The 16,135-nt window shown below is 47.9% G+C and overlaps 1 protein-coding gene across 7 annotated transcripts in view; it reads right to left on the minus strand.

Moving 5' to 3' along the window:
- NMNAT3 (nicotinamide nucleotide adenylyltransferase 3) overlaps nucleotides 1–14,031 on the minus strand; it is a 118,109-nt gene extending 104,078 nt beyond the window's left edge. For all 7 annotated transcript variants that reach the window (XM_055321251.1, XM_055321250.1, XM_055321249.1 and 4 more), the window contains exon 1: nucleotides 13,879–14,031. The gene's annotated coding sequence lies outside the window, so the exon portion shown is untranslated. The remainder of the gene's footprint in view (nucleotides 1–13,878) is intronic.
- Between the last annotated feature and the right edge of the window lie 2,104 nt (nucleotides 14,032–16,135).

Below are 16,135 nucleotides of genomic sequence, written 5' to 3' on the forward strand. Positions count from 1 at the left end.
CAAGATAAGTGTAAGATCAGCTGATTAGCAACCTTAATTTCATCTGCAACCCAAATTCCCCATGCCATGTAACCTACTTGACATACTCACAGGTTCCAGAAATTTCTGGAAGGCCATTATTGTGTCTATCCTCACAGGTGAGGAGACTGAAGCTCAGAGAGATAATGCGGCTTACTCAACGTCACACAGCTAGTAAGGAATATCAGACTCAGGAGTGAGATTATGTGGACTCCAATCTAGCTCCGCTCTCACTACTTTGCTGTGTGATCTTGGGCAAGTCACTTAACTCCTCTGGCCTGTTTCCTCATCTATAAAATGAAAAGTCTATCTAAATGCTAAAATTTCAGGATGCCTGGGTGGCTCAGTGGTTGAGTGTCTGCCTTTGGCTCAGGGCGTGATCCCAGAGTCCCGGGATCGAGTCCCACATCAGGCTACTTACATGGAGCCTGCTTCTCTCTCTGCCTATGTCTGCCTCTCTCTCTCTCTCTATATATATATATATATAGATAGATAGATAGATAGATATCTCATGAATAAATAAAACCTTTAAAAAAATAAAAAATAAAAATAAATAAATGCTAAGATTTCTTCCAGCAGAAGATCTGGGCCTTCCCTTCACAATACATATGGTTCATAAAGTTAAGGACCCCATGACACCCTCACCTGGTCTGTCCGCACTGACGAAGACTCAAGTACTGACCATGAGAGGAAGAGATGTTGACTTGGTCATGGATGGACATCCTTCTGTCTTCTGGCTGGAATTTTCTAAGGTTTTTGTCCTGGGAACCATGGAGACATGGACTTAAGGGCACCCACTGACTTATACCAAACCCCCCTTCCTAGCAACCAGGCAAGCCTTTAGTCAACTACTGTGTTTTCCTACCAATTCCCAGCTTAGAGGGGAATAAAGATTAAGGTTTCTTTGTACAATGGAAAGAAAAACAGTAGGGAAATCAAATAGCAAACATACAGGGACATACAGGATTATTTGTTGAGAGTTTCCAAACCAAGGCAGAAAAAAACACTCTTGGGCAGCCTGGGTGGCTCAGTGGCTTAGTGCCACCTTTAGTCCAGGGCAAGATCCTGGAGACCCACGATCAAGTTCCACATCAGGCTCCCTGCGTGGAGCCTGCTTCTCCCTCTGCCTATGTCTCTGCCTCTCTCTCTCTCTCTCTCTCTCTCTCTCTCTCTGTGTGTGTGTGTGTGTGTCTTTCTGTGTCTCTCATGAGTAAAATAAAAAAAAAGAAAAAAGAAAAAAGCTCTTTTTTGTTTTTTTAGAGATTTTTTTATTTATTTGAGAGAAAGTACGAGCACGTGTGCAAGAGAAGGGGAGAGAGGCAGAGAAAGAGAGAGAGAGAGAATCTCATGCAGACTCTCTGCTGAGCTTGGAGCCCAATGCAGGGCTGAATCTCAGGACCCTGAGATCATGACTTGAGCCAAAATCAAGAGTCAGACATTCAACCTACTAAGCCACCCAGGCACCCTGCTCCTCTTATTTTTGTTTTCCTAAAGATTTATTTATTTGAGAGAGAGTGAGAGTAAGAGGGAGCACGAGCAGGGGAGAGGAGGAGGGAGAGGGAGAAGCAGGCTCCCCGCTGAGTGAGTGAGACGCCCAAGGAGGACCTTGATTCTAGGCCCCTGCATCATGACCTGAGCTAAAGGCAGACCCCTCACCGACTGAGCCACCCAGGCACCCCCAGAGAGCTTTCTTTAAAGCAATAAGCACAACTGTCAATCTTTCTTGTGGAGGGTCAAGTTTGACCTTCTTAACAAAAACAATGTATATTCCTCAGGGACTACATTTCCCATTGGAAACAGAAAAAGTGTGTGATTTCAGAATATTTCCTCAACAAGGGAAGAATTCTATTTTGCTGGTTTTTTATAGAATAACAACTCATTGATGATATCGTAGTACTATATGATGACTACCATCCACACTTTCCCCCAATGACCCCCAATGTGGTGCTACTTTTGGATAAAACAAGCTGCCAGAGAGTGGTTCTGGGCTGACCAGGGGGACTGCACAAAAACTGGGCTTGGGCCTGAACTCACGAGACCTAGCAGAACAGGGTAGGACCTGATTCCAGTTTTGGCGACACGCTCAAGTGGTGACACGCTCAAGTGGCGACACGCTCAATAACTAGAATTAGGAGATGTAGTCACAAACGAAATTAGAGGACGGGGAATACAGGGCAGCCAGAAACCTCTCCCTCCTTCCCCCTCCTCGGTACAGGCCTCCTCTGTATGCTGTGGACACAGAGCTCCTTGAGCTACAATGCCACAGTGTGCAACCTCTGGGTGGCCGTGGGTCCAATGAGAGGAGGCAGGGGAAATGCCAGGATGGGATGGGAGGTGAGGTATACGGGAAGAGGATGCTCATAATTAACTACAGCTCTCAAGGAAGGCTTCCAGTATATTATCGCCCATGAAAGATGGCACATAAATGCTATTCACTGCAGTAGTGTCTGCAACAGTCTGGTGCCACCCGTAGAGAACTAATTAAGTAAACTAAGGTAAAGGCACACAATAGAATACTCTGCATCTGAGTGAAAGTGTGAGAGGGAGGGAGGGAGGGAGGAGGAAGGAGAGAGAACAAGAGAACCCTTTATGTACTGATAAGGAAATTTCTCCCAGATATATTGTTAATCAAAAAAAAAAAAAAAGAAAAGAAAAGAAAGAAAGAAAAGCACAGAACAGAAATATAAAAATACCTATAAACTGAAAAAAATGTAAAGAAACATAACAGTGGTTGTCTATGAGGAGGCAGGCGTAGGGGATGAGAAAGAACATTTTCACAGTATACATTTATACTTATTTCTTCTTAAATTTCCAATCAGGTAAATATGTCACCGACTCAAGAAAAATAAAAAGAGAAATTTAAAACAAAACAGAAAGCTTTGGCCTTCCAGGCAGTTCTCAGAGGAACAGTCAGACATATGTGGGGACTATGACAGGATGTATTTTCCAGCACAGCCACAATGTGACCTGCCTTCCATTAAGAGGTTGGTCTATGTTCCATCCCCCTGAAGCTGGGCAGGATGGTAAATAGGGCAAAAGTGACACCAGGAGACTTCTCAGGTTGGTCCCCTAGGATATCTATTCTTAGAATCCAGCTGCCATGCTGTGAGGAACGCAGGCTGCATGATGACGCATGCCAGCCAACAGCCTGGCCCAGGTCCCGGCCACCAGGCCTTGAGATAGCTCCGCCCCCCACCCCGCTACCATCTAACTGCCACTGAATGAGAGATCCAGAGTGAGACCAGCCCAGCTGAATCCAGTCAACCCCTGGAACTGTGAGAGATGCTAATTAAATTCCTGTTTTCTTTTATGCCCCTAACCCTTGAGGAATAGCTCTTGGTTTGTGCCTTTGTCTTACACTTCATTTTCTAAGATGGAAGTCTTCGGACAAACTTACAACAGTTTACCTGTGACCCCAAGGAGGTAGCAGAAACAACGTGAGAGGGGCAAGTATTTGATTGGCCTGTGAAAACAGGAATCACCTAGAAAAAGTGAAAGATGCTAACTCTGGATGCCTATGGGAACCACAAGAGGCACCATTCAGCAGGCTGCCAGATACAAAGGTCTGGGCAGAGAGGGGGCATATGGAGATGGGGCTGCAGGAGGCACCTATGTAAAGGTGATGGATGAAATCATCCAGGTGGAGTGTATGGACATGTCAAGAGAAGGCCAAAGAGAGAACCCTGGGGCTCAAAAATGCCAGCAGAGAAAAGGCAGCAGGGAGAGAAATCGGAGAAGAAACAATCATGCAGGAAGGAGGAAAATCCAAGAGAGAAGAGTTCAAGAGCTGAGCATGGTCAGAGTTATCAAATGTTGTACAGAAGATACATACAGGGAAAGCCCAGAAGACGTGGCAACGTGGAGGTCACTGGTAACCTACCACAGAGCAACCCTCCTGAAGTGGGAGGGGAAAAACATTCAACCTGCAATGCATTCCCATTAATACAAATCGCTTCAACCAAACTTTATGCAACCAATCAGCAAATAATTTGGGGTTTCCTGTTTTATCTTCTGAACACCGGAGGAAAAAATAAGAAGAAAGGAAAAACATCAAATGCTCAGGTTAGAAGAAAAGAGGGAGACAAACGTTGGCAAACTGAATAACCACCATCTGCGTGGCAGAGACACAAGTAAAAAGGCACAGGGTGATCAACTGCCTCTTGCATTCATCTTTGTTTTGTTTTTGAGAGAGACTATGAAAGATTCCTTTGTTGGCCGTTCACAGCAATGGCAAGGATGAGCAAAAAAGTGAGCAAGAGCATGGAGACTGCACAGGCTTCACCCAGTGACCCAGTACTGACGAAGTGCCCTGGCTGCAAGGAGCGCCCTGCAGAGGAGGACGCAGGAGGATGCACTGAGTCATGTCTGCCATCCACACAGGACGCAGGAACAGGGCATGAGCACCAGGTGCTCACCAGCTCATCCTTTGCAGAATGCATGTTGAACCATAGCTGAACAGAAAATGGCCACATTTCTCTAAAACACTGGGATCCTGACTCTTTTCTCTACACATTCTAAAAAGCCTATAACTCAGAGCAAAGGGTTTAGCCACTAAACTCTACTGAGGCTGCGACATGAACAATCTTAAATCTCTTGGAATAAGGCCTTCATTTGTAGTGACAAATATGCCAAGAGAGTTAGTAATAATAAGTACATGAAAAATGTTTCTAGAATCTGCATTATGCCCCAAAATTTCTGCCACTATTCCTCCTCCATGCATAGAAACAAACAAACCAAGCATATAAAATGGATGGAGACCCACAAAACTTAGAGTGAATTAAGTTGAAATGTCAGCATAACCATTTTGTAGGCCTCAGTTGTGAGTAGATATCTTGATGAAGAGCTTACTAAATCTTTAATTGGAGGTGGAGTATTTCTACATAAATGCAATGACCACAAAACATCTGTCATAGTGCCTAAAGCCATAACTACAGAAATTCTCTCCCACCCTATGGTATTAGTGTCAGTATGGTGAATCCAGTATTAATATTAAAACACGGCACTGGAGATAGAATCATAGGTTGACAAGTGAGTTTAAATGTGGTCTCCCAATGAGTTTTCTTTTAAGATCATCTTCACGTAGTACTTGAGAAATAAGAGAAAAAAAAAGTCAAGGTACAACAGAGGTGGAAATATTACCATGATAAAGATCAATCTTATTACACACTCAGGCCCTCTTCTAAACTGTGGAGTCTCAAAAAAATAAAAATAAAAAAAAATAAACTGTGGAGTCTCAAACTGTACAGCTGTGAACACTAGCATTCCACTAGTGTTAAATATTAATAGGCTATCCCAGTTCACAGGGATAAATATGGCAATGGTTTTCTTATTTAAAGATTTCTTCCCACAATTTTTCATAAACATCTGGGGTTGGTTACTATTTAACGCAGTCTTCAATTTAGTAAAAAGGGGTCTCTGATTTGGCACAGAATTACGAATCTGGTTATTTTCAGTTTAGAACATTGATAATGTTCGTGGTGCTTAGGGAAGAATGTCACAGCAGACCCTGTCAGTGCTGTGCCCTGAGCATTCAGGCCTGTCTTTTGTTTTGTTGTTGTTGTTTTAAGATTTTACTTGTTTGAGAGAGAGTGTTGCATGGGAGCATGAACAGGGGGGAGGGGCAGAGGGACAAGCAGACTCCCTGCTGAGTGGGGAGCCTGATGTCAGAACACTGAGATCATGAGCTGAGCTGAAGTCAGATGCTTAACTGACTGAGCCACCCAGAAGCCCCTCAGACCTCACTGTTTTAAGGCAAGCCAGCTTGACTTCCACGTGCTAGCATCTGCATCCCTTTGCTCTGATGCTTCACCTGGCAAATGGAAACTTCCAGAAGCCCCAGAGAATTAACTCCACGTAAGGAGCAATACTCACCCAATGATGGACAGCAGTGGTGCTTATATATTCAGCCCCCACACCCCAGGACAGGCTAACTCTGGGACGGGTGTTCTACAATGGCTGCCAGAGATTCCTAGCAGATTCAAACTCCAATGGTCCACACCGGTGACCTGCTCAGCAATGTGCTCGCCTGGCTCATTTCCCTATTTTCTGCTAGTGCTTCATGGGATTTCCTCCCAAATCAATCACCAGACTCAAAGTCTTGTCTCAAATAACGACGCATGTTATGATGTGCCAATCTATAGCCGATTGAATGAGTTTGAGAACTGCTGCTTTAGGACCTACCATTGGCCCTTGCCAGTGCCAGGCAGAGAGGATACATGGGTTTAGGGCCAACTAAGGGGGAGTTGGTATTAAGAAAACAAAACCTAGTCCCAGAGGTACTGGAGTACCAGTGCCTGAGCAGGAGAGGAAGCCAGAATGACGCAGGGCTGCCCCAGATAACTGCTGACCTAAGAACTACATGTGTGTTGAGGGCAGAGGTTGCTGAAACTTTGCCAACAAAGCCCTCGAAGACTATAAACCCAAATCTCCTATCCCCATTCCACCAGTGAGGATCAAGAATGAGGGAAGCTAGCAGAAGGACATGAAGCTACACGCCAGGGAGGAGCAGCAGCCTTCTTCACCATAAAAACCCCTGAGAATCTGAATCTACAAGCCAGAGTGAGCAAATCTGCAGGCCACTTAGCTAGTGGATCCAGAGTAGTACTTTGCCCAGAGACATGGAGGCAGGGAGCCAACACTGACTTTAGAAATTATTGATTGAAAGATTTAATCAAGAGAAGGCCATAAATGCAGTGCCCTTAAAACTGCAAATATAAAGGTCATTATTTAACTTGGCTTGTTTTAGGATTTTTTTTTTTTTTTTAGAGATTTTACTTATTTATTCATGAGAGACACAGAATGAGAGAGAGAGAGGCAGAGACACAGGCAGAGGGAGAAGCAGGCTCCACGCAGGGAGCCCGACGCAGGACTTGATCCCGGGTCTCCAGGATCACACCCTGGGCTGAAGGTGGCACTAAACCACTGAGCCACCCGGACTGCCCTTAGGATTTTTTTTTTTTTTTTTAGGGAGAGTCAAAATACAATATAGAAAGTTTGAAATGTGAAAAAAAGTTATCCCTAGTTCCTTGGTTCTAGAGCAATTCTTGGTTGCTCTAAGGTATGCTTGCAGACTGTTTTCCTGAATGTGTACTGATCTTTATAGTTTTAAGTACTACATAATATTCCATCAATCTGTAGTTTGACTATAGTCTCCCATGCTCTGTATTCAGGTCACTTCTAAGTTTTTACCATTATAAATAATGATGCATCTTTACACAGTGGCTTTTTTCACTTCTCAAATTATTTTCTTAAGACAGAATCCCAGAAGCCCACGGTTTGGTAGCATTTCAGGGACCCCTGAAACAGGCAGCCTTCCTCCTTGTATCATCTGCAGTGCTCCGATTGCTCATAAAATAAAAAGTGGGTAAAACACTGGCATCCTTCTTTTCTCTCTCTCTCTCTCACACACACACACACACAGGAAGACAAGGTTGACCGACAGCATTGTAAAAATTACATAGGAGGAGACCAGATGGGAGAAATGAAAAGCAAAGCAGTCTTTCATACTAAGCATAGGGTCCGTGCAATAAACACTCATTTCTGATCTTTCAAATGAACATTTGAAAGTGGAGAGTAATTTCAAGTTAGACTCCTACACACTAATTCACGTAACATGCATTTTGCCCTAATAATCACCTGCTCACAGAGAGACTCCTAGCCTTTTAAAGCCTGCTCTTTACCTGGCCTGGCGCGATTCCCTTCCTGACACTGTCACTCACTCTCTCCCAGGGGCAGCTCACCAGGCCCAAGTGTGGGTGAGTTCCATCACTTGTTTTCATCATTCTTTTCCCTCCTCACTTACAACGCTTTTCAGTGAGCAGACGAGCTGATAGCCGAGCTGCTGATGGCTGCGGTTAGGATGCAATTAGGCTGAATTGTGTTGGTCAGCCTTGGTGAGGCTTGCTCCGCACTCCCTTCTCTGTCAAACACTGTGACCAGGTGGGAAGGACCAGCATCAAGGCACTAAACCCTTAGCGTCTGCCTTCGATAATTGTTAGCTGTGCTTCTGCAAGTCAGTTCCAACGCTCCTCCCTGGGCTGTGTCCTGCCTTGACAGTTCACTTCCATAGAAGGAAGCAAGGGAGGGGGACGGATGGAAGGTGGAAAGGCAGGAAGACTGGCTCTAATTTAAAACCATCTTAGGAGCTCTAAAAAGTTATGGGTTGACTGATAGACACATTTACTTCCCAGAACCTTTTTTCGTAAACACCTACCACTTAACGCACACTTCCAAAGGGGAATAAATACCGTCGCTGTGTGTCAGCCTCATGGGAGGGAGATTTCCAGAGCTGCTTCTTTCCTCCACGGCTCAGGGCCACGCGATTACAGCCCCGTTAAAGCTGCACCCTGAGAACACGGCAGTCACACCCACCAAGACTGGCCTTCTCAATTTGCGCACAGCAATGCTACTTTGCTCCCTTTGCTTCGGGGAAGATGGTAGCTCATCTCTTGTAATAAGGTCCACATCTGAGACTGGTGGGGATCGAAGATGTATTTTGTCGTCAGCTCTGGCCAGACAAAATAACTCTCTAATAATATTCAGTCATGAAGACAGAATGGTTCCTGGGGCTGTTTGGATCATGTCTTATTAATAACACGAAAACCTGCCTTTTGGTGTTATTTTCTCCTTGTTCTCATTGGAACTGAATGGGCGTGAAGGCAGGCATGGTGTCTCTCTGGAGGACTGCTGGTTCTTCATGAAAGATGGTGCTGGGGCACCCAGCTCTGCAGGGGTAGTCCGCCCTCCTGGACAACAGCGGTCAGCTTTACACTGTCCTCTCGGTGGCAGGTCACTAGCTCCAACGTGATGGAATCTATGCTGGAACCTCACTGAGCCTGTGCGCCCAGGGATATCAGAGAAAGTGAAAACAGGCTTTCAGACAGATCCTGTCACTCAGAAGGCAGAGGGCTCCGGGACACACCCCAGATTTACCCTCAGGCGAGCCCAATGCCTGTTTGCCACCACTACCCAGTAGATGTGTGAGGCTGAGGACTGCAGCATCCAATGAGATAACATCCAAGGAGAGGCTCTGTTAACTCCAAAGGGTTAAGTAAATTGAACATTAGCATTCTTCTGCCATTTTGAGGCTGAAGCTAAAGCATGATTACTTTTTAAAGTACACACCAGAATTTAGAGAAAAATGCCATCTACCAGTCTTCAAAGGCATATAAATGAATGAGTATAAGCCTCCAACCAACGTTTATGGACATGCTTTATGCTGATAGTGACCAGATTTCTGTACCTGTCCCACCTCTTCACATTCTTCTAGCACGCCAGGCTTCTCCTTCCTGACAGTTAATCCAGGTTATAACACGACGTCATGTGTTTATGTGCTTAATTCTACCTTTCTTAATAACCTGTCTCGTGATGTCTATGGGCCCCTGGAGGGTTGAGACTGTGTCACTTTGACTCAGCACTGTAATCCCCAGGACCCTGCCTAAAGGAAGGGAGGGAGAGAGGGAGGGAGGACAAGGAGCCAGGCGCAGTGCTGGGTACCAGGAACATTTGGTCCAACAGCTATGGAAGTGCTCACAGCCCAGCAAAAGGCAAGTCCAGGTCAGCTGGAGAAGGGCATGCACAGCAGGGGTGCCCACTGCGACTGTGGGAAGGAAGGACCAATTCAGAAAAGCTTCCCTGCAATAGGCTGTGTCTCTACAGCTGTTCCAAGGACTCCGGCTTTAGGGGCAGTTCTGGTCAGGGAGGCATGGCGATGCAGATCAGACCTACACTGGAGAGGAGGCCAGACCCAGAGATGCCACTCCTAGGGACAAAGAACAGATAGTTCTCACTTCCAGAAGTCGCGGCCACCCTCATCCAAGGCACTTTCATCCAAAAACCCATCACGGAGAACCTTAGATTTCCCCAGATTCATACTAACAACCGAACGAATGCCTTTCTATTCCTATTTCCTGGACTGAGGCTATGGGTCTGTGGGCATGTGAGAAAGACAACGATGAGGGAGCCATAAGTCCACTGTGCTTGGTTAAACACCACCATGCAGAAGTGCGCGGCTAAAACAGTGGGGTAGGAGCTGCCATCCCGAGGCCTGCCCTGCAAAATGGGATCCGTCTGTCTTCACCAGGGAACTATGATAAACGAGCAAAGACAGACACTGGTCAGGACAATCCACTTTATTTAAGAGCTTCGACAGCTGAAAGTGGTTTTACATAGAGGCATGGAAGATTTATCTAGATGATAAAATACCTGAACTTGAAAGGCACATAAATTATCAATTTGCAGGGTTTTTTTCCTTTTAAGATTTCACCTAGTCAAATGCTTTAAGTAATGAATGAAATGCACATAAAGTTGATTTCATTTCACAAGAGTTGTCTGGTTAGTGTCTGCAGAGAGTCTTTGCTTCTAGATGGGGTTGAGCTCCAAATCAAAGCCACCCATCTGTGTCTGTGGCCTTCTGTTTCCATATCTCAGTGGAGATCATTTGTAGGACTGATAAATATGATAATAATAACAGCAAATGTAACGGCCTGAGCACTCTCCATAGGGCAGCGGTCTGCACACTAGGACAGCACTTCATATTACAAGCATTACATAATACTCCTAACAGCCCCGGGAGTTCATACAATTGAGAGAGGACTTCAACTACTTCCCTTTGGGCCTCAAGCTCCCTAATTAGTTCTTTCCAGCTCATCTCTTTTTTTTTTTTTTAATTTTTATTTATGATAGTCACACAGATATAGAGAGAGAGGCAGAGACACAGGCAGAGGGAGAAGCAGGCTCCATGCACCGGGAGCGCGACGTGGGATTCAACGTGGGATTCGATCCTGGGTCTCCAGGATTGCGCCCTGGGCCAAAGGCAGGCGCCAAACCGCTGTGCCACCCAGGGATCCCTCCAGGTCATCTCTTAACTAGGCAAGAGACCCTGCAGGAAAGCATCCCTGATGGGAACTGAAACTACCCCCTCAAGCCATCCGGACTGCCCTGAGCCAGGAAGACTCCATGACGCACCCCAAGACACTGATCGACCTGACCTTTGCTGCCCACCTGCCTGTACCCACTGACCTTTGTCCCACATTTTCCTTATATAAACCTGGGAGTGTTTTTGACACTTTGGCAACAATCTTTAAGATGTTAGTCTGCTGTCTCCTGGGTGTTGGCCTCACTGAAGTAAATTCCTTGTTTCATTACCAATGGTCCCTCTGCCTTGGGACTTTGTCCGTAGTGAGTAGCTGGAAGCTGGATCCCCCCCCTCCCTTCCCAAGCCAGGTACTCGTGCATCTTTGCACCCCAGCTACACAATGATTCCCATTTTCCAGATGATGCAAAAGCTGAGCTTTAGAGTTTCTACGATGCACGTGAGGTCACACAAGCAATTTTATCAGACTCTAAAGCTGCAGTGTTCACCACAACACGGCAACATACATGAAAATACTTGGCCATGAGCAAGTACTTGAAAACACTAGCTCTTTTGCCTATCTTCACACTCCTTTCTTTTAATCGGCACACTTTTAACACCCAGAAGCTTGCCTCTGGGGTTTAGGTTCATCCATTCACCACTCATTCTGGGCCCAGTACTCGTCTGCAAGCAGGATTTACAGGATGGCATTCTCCAGCTCTAAGACCAGTCTCAGGCCATTACCACACCCCTACGAAGGTCGAGGGCAGTATGACACGGGGGCAGACCCTCACAGGGGACCCACACTGAGCTGTGGGGTAGAGATACAAACTGAATAAGACAGTTTTAGATCTTTTTCACCCTGGTCCCCACCCCCTCCCATATACATCCCTTAGCTTTTGCCCTGTTTCTCTGGCCAGAGACCTCAAACTCCGGGCCTTCTGACAGTGTGGCTCCCCATAGGCCTTTTATCATGCAGAACATTCCTTTCTCCTCTGGGCCAAAGCTTTCCGGTAAAAGCAAGGCCACAGATAACCCACCCTCCTCAGCTAATCGCCCTGCACAGACCCTCAGAGCCACCTCCTCACCCCCACCCCCCCCACAGTCCTCCTGCCCTGTTTCACCAGTTTTGGCCCAAAATAAGGAATAAGAACAATAGTATCTCAGTACCAACTTCCTAAGTGTTAGGCACTGCTTGATGTATTTTAGGTACACTAACTCATTAAATCCCATAATCATCCTCTGACCTAGGGTCTATTATTATTCCTATTTTAGTTCATTTAGGGGAAGAGGGAGGGAGTTAATATTTCTTCAGGGCCAACTGTACACCAAGCACTGTTAAGCTTGCACAATCCGAGGACAGGTGACCTGCCCAGGGTTTGTCACAGAGATTTGAAGTAAGAAATAAGAATCTGGACCCAGGTCTGCAACTGCCTGGCCTATGGTTCCCCTTCCCTTCTCCATGGCTGGCACTGCCATGGTCTGCAAGGGGAAACAGAGTGGCTGCACAAAGACACCCTTCTGTTAACACCTGTCCTCTGTTTTTATTACCACTACCCCAAAACTGTGCCAGACTCCTCTGTCAACTGTGTTCCGCCACTGTCTGGGCCTCCCAGCCAGTTTTCATGGAGCAAATCCTAAAGTCTACAGCAACTGTGTAAACAGAGCCTAAGAAATCTGGGATCCTTCAAGCCAATAAAATACACGAAGAAGTGGACACGAAGAAGGGACACTTCCCTGAAGTGTCCAACCCCTCCTAAATCCCTGGAGTTTCAAGATCTAAGGGGTTACTGCCTCTGGGGAGTTGTTTGGCCAGCTGTAGGGGGTGATACCACCAATGAAAATGAGCAAGCAACTGATGGTCGGAACATGAGCCTTATGTTCTGGGGGCTCGTGGAACTGGCAATAAGAGATGAGGCTCTCTGGGAAATGGGTACCTGGCCGGAAGCAGAGGGGCACTCCCAGCAAGGCCAGTGGGTCGGAAGCCCTCCACCAGGCTCCCAGAGTACTGAGCCCACAAGCTGAAACTCAGTTTACTTCCCCTGGCCCATGAGCTCCAGGAGGGCAGGCCCATGGCAGATTTCTCTCTGAACTCTCAGAGCCAGGGGAAAGTGAGTCCTAGTTAAATACTTCCAGAATAAAGAGCCAAAGCGGGCATCATTTCAGGGAACAGAACAGGCTGTTTTGAGGGATTCTACTCAGACAAGAGAAGGAGACTCCAGGAGAGGGGAAGGGAGTCTGCTCAGAGGCAGGCACACACCTGAGTCCACGTCAACATCCTTCTCCATCCAGAAACGTTTTCACCTGTACTTCCCTTACTCACCCAGGGCACACCCCCCTAAATCCTGTAAATTCAACACCTCAATCTTCTACGAAAAGGCACCTCAATCTTCCTCCCCCTTTTGCAGGGCAGGAAGTTCAGGAACTGGCTTCCTCCTGGCTCTCTGCAGGCAGGCCCCACAGACCCTCCTTTCCTCAAACAAGCCACACTGTCTCCTAACAAAATGTGTTTACTCTGTGGTTCTCCACCCTGGACCTGCTGGACTCCCGCTGAAGTCTGCGCTCCGGCATCCTTCAGAGGTAGAGACCGCGGTTAGAGGCTGTCGGCGCCCTGCACTTTCTATCTACCCAGCTCTTAGCACAGTTCTAACCGCTTACACTGTGTGTGTGTGTAGACTATCTACCGGCTGTACGTCTTTCCACTAGACTGGTGGGCTGCCCCGCCGAGGGCACCACGTCCGGACGCCCAGCACTTGGCCCCGTGGCGGGCACTCGGGGGCACACGAGGAGTACCTGCTGGCCACGTCCTTGCAAGTGCAGGCTGCCAGAGCGGGGAAGGTGGGATCCGAACTCGTGTCTGCCTGCCTGGGGTCAGAGCCAAAGGAGCAGTGGGCGCCAGGCTGACCTGCCCCGGAGCGCTGCCGGGCTCCGCACCCCGCCGCCACCTGGCGCCCCCGCGCCCAGGTGTGGGCCGGCGCCCGCGGGGGCCAAGGCGGGCTGGGGCTTACCTGCGCGTGGCGGGGCTCCGCAGAGGCTCTCTGCGAGCCTCGGGGGACTGCCAGGGACTGGGGTACCTGCCGCGCCGAACCCCGGCTTCCGGAGGGAAGCGTGAGACTGCGCCTGCTCCCGACGCAGCTCGGAGGCCCCGCCGCCCGGGGACCGGCCTGCCCCGCCCCCGCGCGCGAGGAAAGGGGGGCGGGCCTAAGGCGAACCTGACCCCGCGCTCCCGGGGCGCCCCGCCGTGGGCGGAGCCAGAGGGAATCAGCCCTGCGCCCCGCCCCCTTGGGGGCGGTCCCTAAGGAGACTGGGCCCGACGCCCCGCCCCTCCCGGAGCGGTCCCTAAGGAAACCAGCCTGAGCCCCGCCCCTGGGGGCGGTCCCTAAGGAGACTGGGCCCTACGCCCCGCCCCTCCCGGAGCGGCCCCTAAGGAAACCAGCCTTAGCCCCGCCCCCTTGGGGGCGGTCCCTAAGGAGACTGGGCCCGACGCCCCGCCCCTCTCGGGGGCGGTCCCTAAGGAAACCCTGCGCCCCGCCCCCTTGGGGCGGTCTCTAAGGAGACTGGGCCCTACGCCCCGCCTCTTCGCTCCCAGCCCCGCCCGCCCTCCCCTTCCCGGCTCTCCCCCGGGGACCCTTTTGTGTTGTGGGGCCTCTTCGCTTTTTAATTTTCCTGCTTTGTATTCCGTTTTATTTCTTCTTTCTACGTCCCTGTTCTTAAAAGATCGAATTAAAAGATAGAGCAAAGCAATGCATGAACACTCTTTACAAAATAAAGTTATCTAAATGTTCTTATAATGAAGGCAACAGGCCCTTCTCCCTTGCTCCCCACACACAGTCTTTTATATCAGTTCCTCCGTTTAGCTCTTCTGGTGGTCACCCCCTTGTCGCTAAAAAAAAAATAAGCTTACATAGCGATTTCTTGATTTATCTATTGACTTTCTGCCATGTTAGATGAGGATTTACTTTCTTACTGTGCCCCTGCTTCCCTTCTCCTGACAAATTTACACCTCTATTCTTAAGTCTTGGCCTGGTGAGCTCTGAGACCTCGAGGCAGGAGGAGAGGAGGTTTTCTGGACCTACAGCCAATACAGTTGTGGGGGCAGGGAGAAGGGAAAGCTACTTTAGAAAGGCCTGCAGAATTAAGGCTTGCAAATGAACATTTATTTGGAAGGAGCAAAATCCTGAGACCTTGGAAACTCAGGGCTCTATCCCCTGAGACCTTCTTCGATAATTTACTTCCTGAATTTGCTTCCCCAGTGTGGTGGGTCTTCTGCCCATGCAGAATCTTCCATAAAAAGCCCAACCCTCTCAGGGGTTATGAGGTGAAGGTCAAGATTCATCAGTTTCTGGCAATAGGATTTCTTAATGGAGTGAACTAGAGAGTGCAAAAAAGACAGACGTCAAGGATGATATCAAGGTTTTGTGATTGCTGCACAGCTTTTCCTAGCGTCAGTGACAAGTTCTTAACCTTAGTAGGAAGAGTGTTTTATAAGCTGGCTCTGTGCCCCTCCCTGCCCCAGATCCTGGCAGTGCTCACATGAGGTTGGCTGGACCTGTTCACTGTCCTCACTCTAGGAGGGCTCATACTTATCCCTCTTGTAGCAGTGCACACAGTTAGCCCCTGAGTAAATGCCCAGGTAAAGGGGCTTGGTTCCCCCTCCTCACTTAAATGGAAGAAACAGTGTCCCCACCCTCCCTGACACCACTTCTCACTTCAGAGTTCAGCCGTTCCCCTTCCTCTGCTCTTTCTTCTCTTCTGCTCACTCCCCTCTTTCCCTTATCTGGTTCCTGATGGTAGAGGACTTGGGAGTAACTCCAAATGAGGGCGTGAAACGTGGCTCTACACCGTGACCTTGGGCAAAGTCACTTTTCCAATTCAAGCCTGTTTTGTTCTCTGACATTGGAGGTAAGAATCTCCACCGCATTCAGTTTTAGGGGAGGATTAAGTGGCATAATACCCATGTGTACAGGATTTTGTTCATTTTTTAAAACTTTGTTTTTCTAACTCACAAATTTTAAATATTAAATTAAACTTATCGCATATGAAAGTTAATTGCTCTTCTCTTTTTATTGCTTCTGGATTTTGTGTCATACTTAGAAATGCCGTTCCCACTCTAAGACTTTTTTTTCTTAAACTATCATTTGTTTATTTGACAGAAAGAGGGAGGAACAGCACAAGCAGGGAGAGTGGCAGGCAGAAGAAAAGGGAGAAGCAGACTCCCCCACTGACCAGAGAGCCCAATGTGGGGCTCCATCTTGGGACCCTGGG

The sequence above is a fragment of the Nyctereutes procyonoides genome, unplaced genomic scaffold (assembly GCF_905146905.1).
Source record: "Nyctereutes procyonoides isolate TBG_1078 unplaced genomic scaffold, NYPRO_anot_genome, whole genome shotgun sequence".
NCBI lineage: Eukaryota > Metazoa > Chordata > Mammalia > Carnivora > Canidae > Nyctereutes > Nyctereutes procyonoides.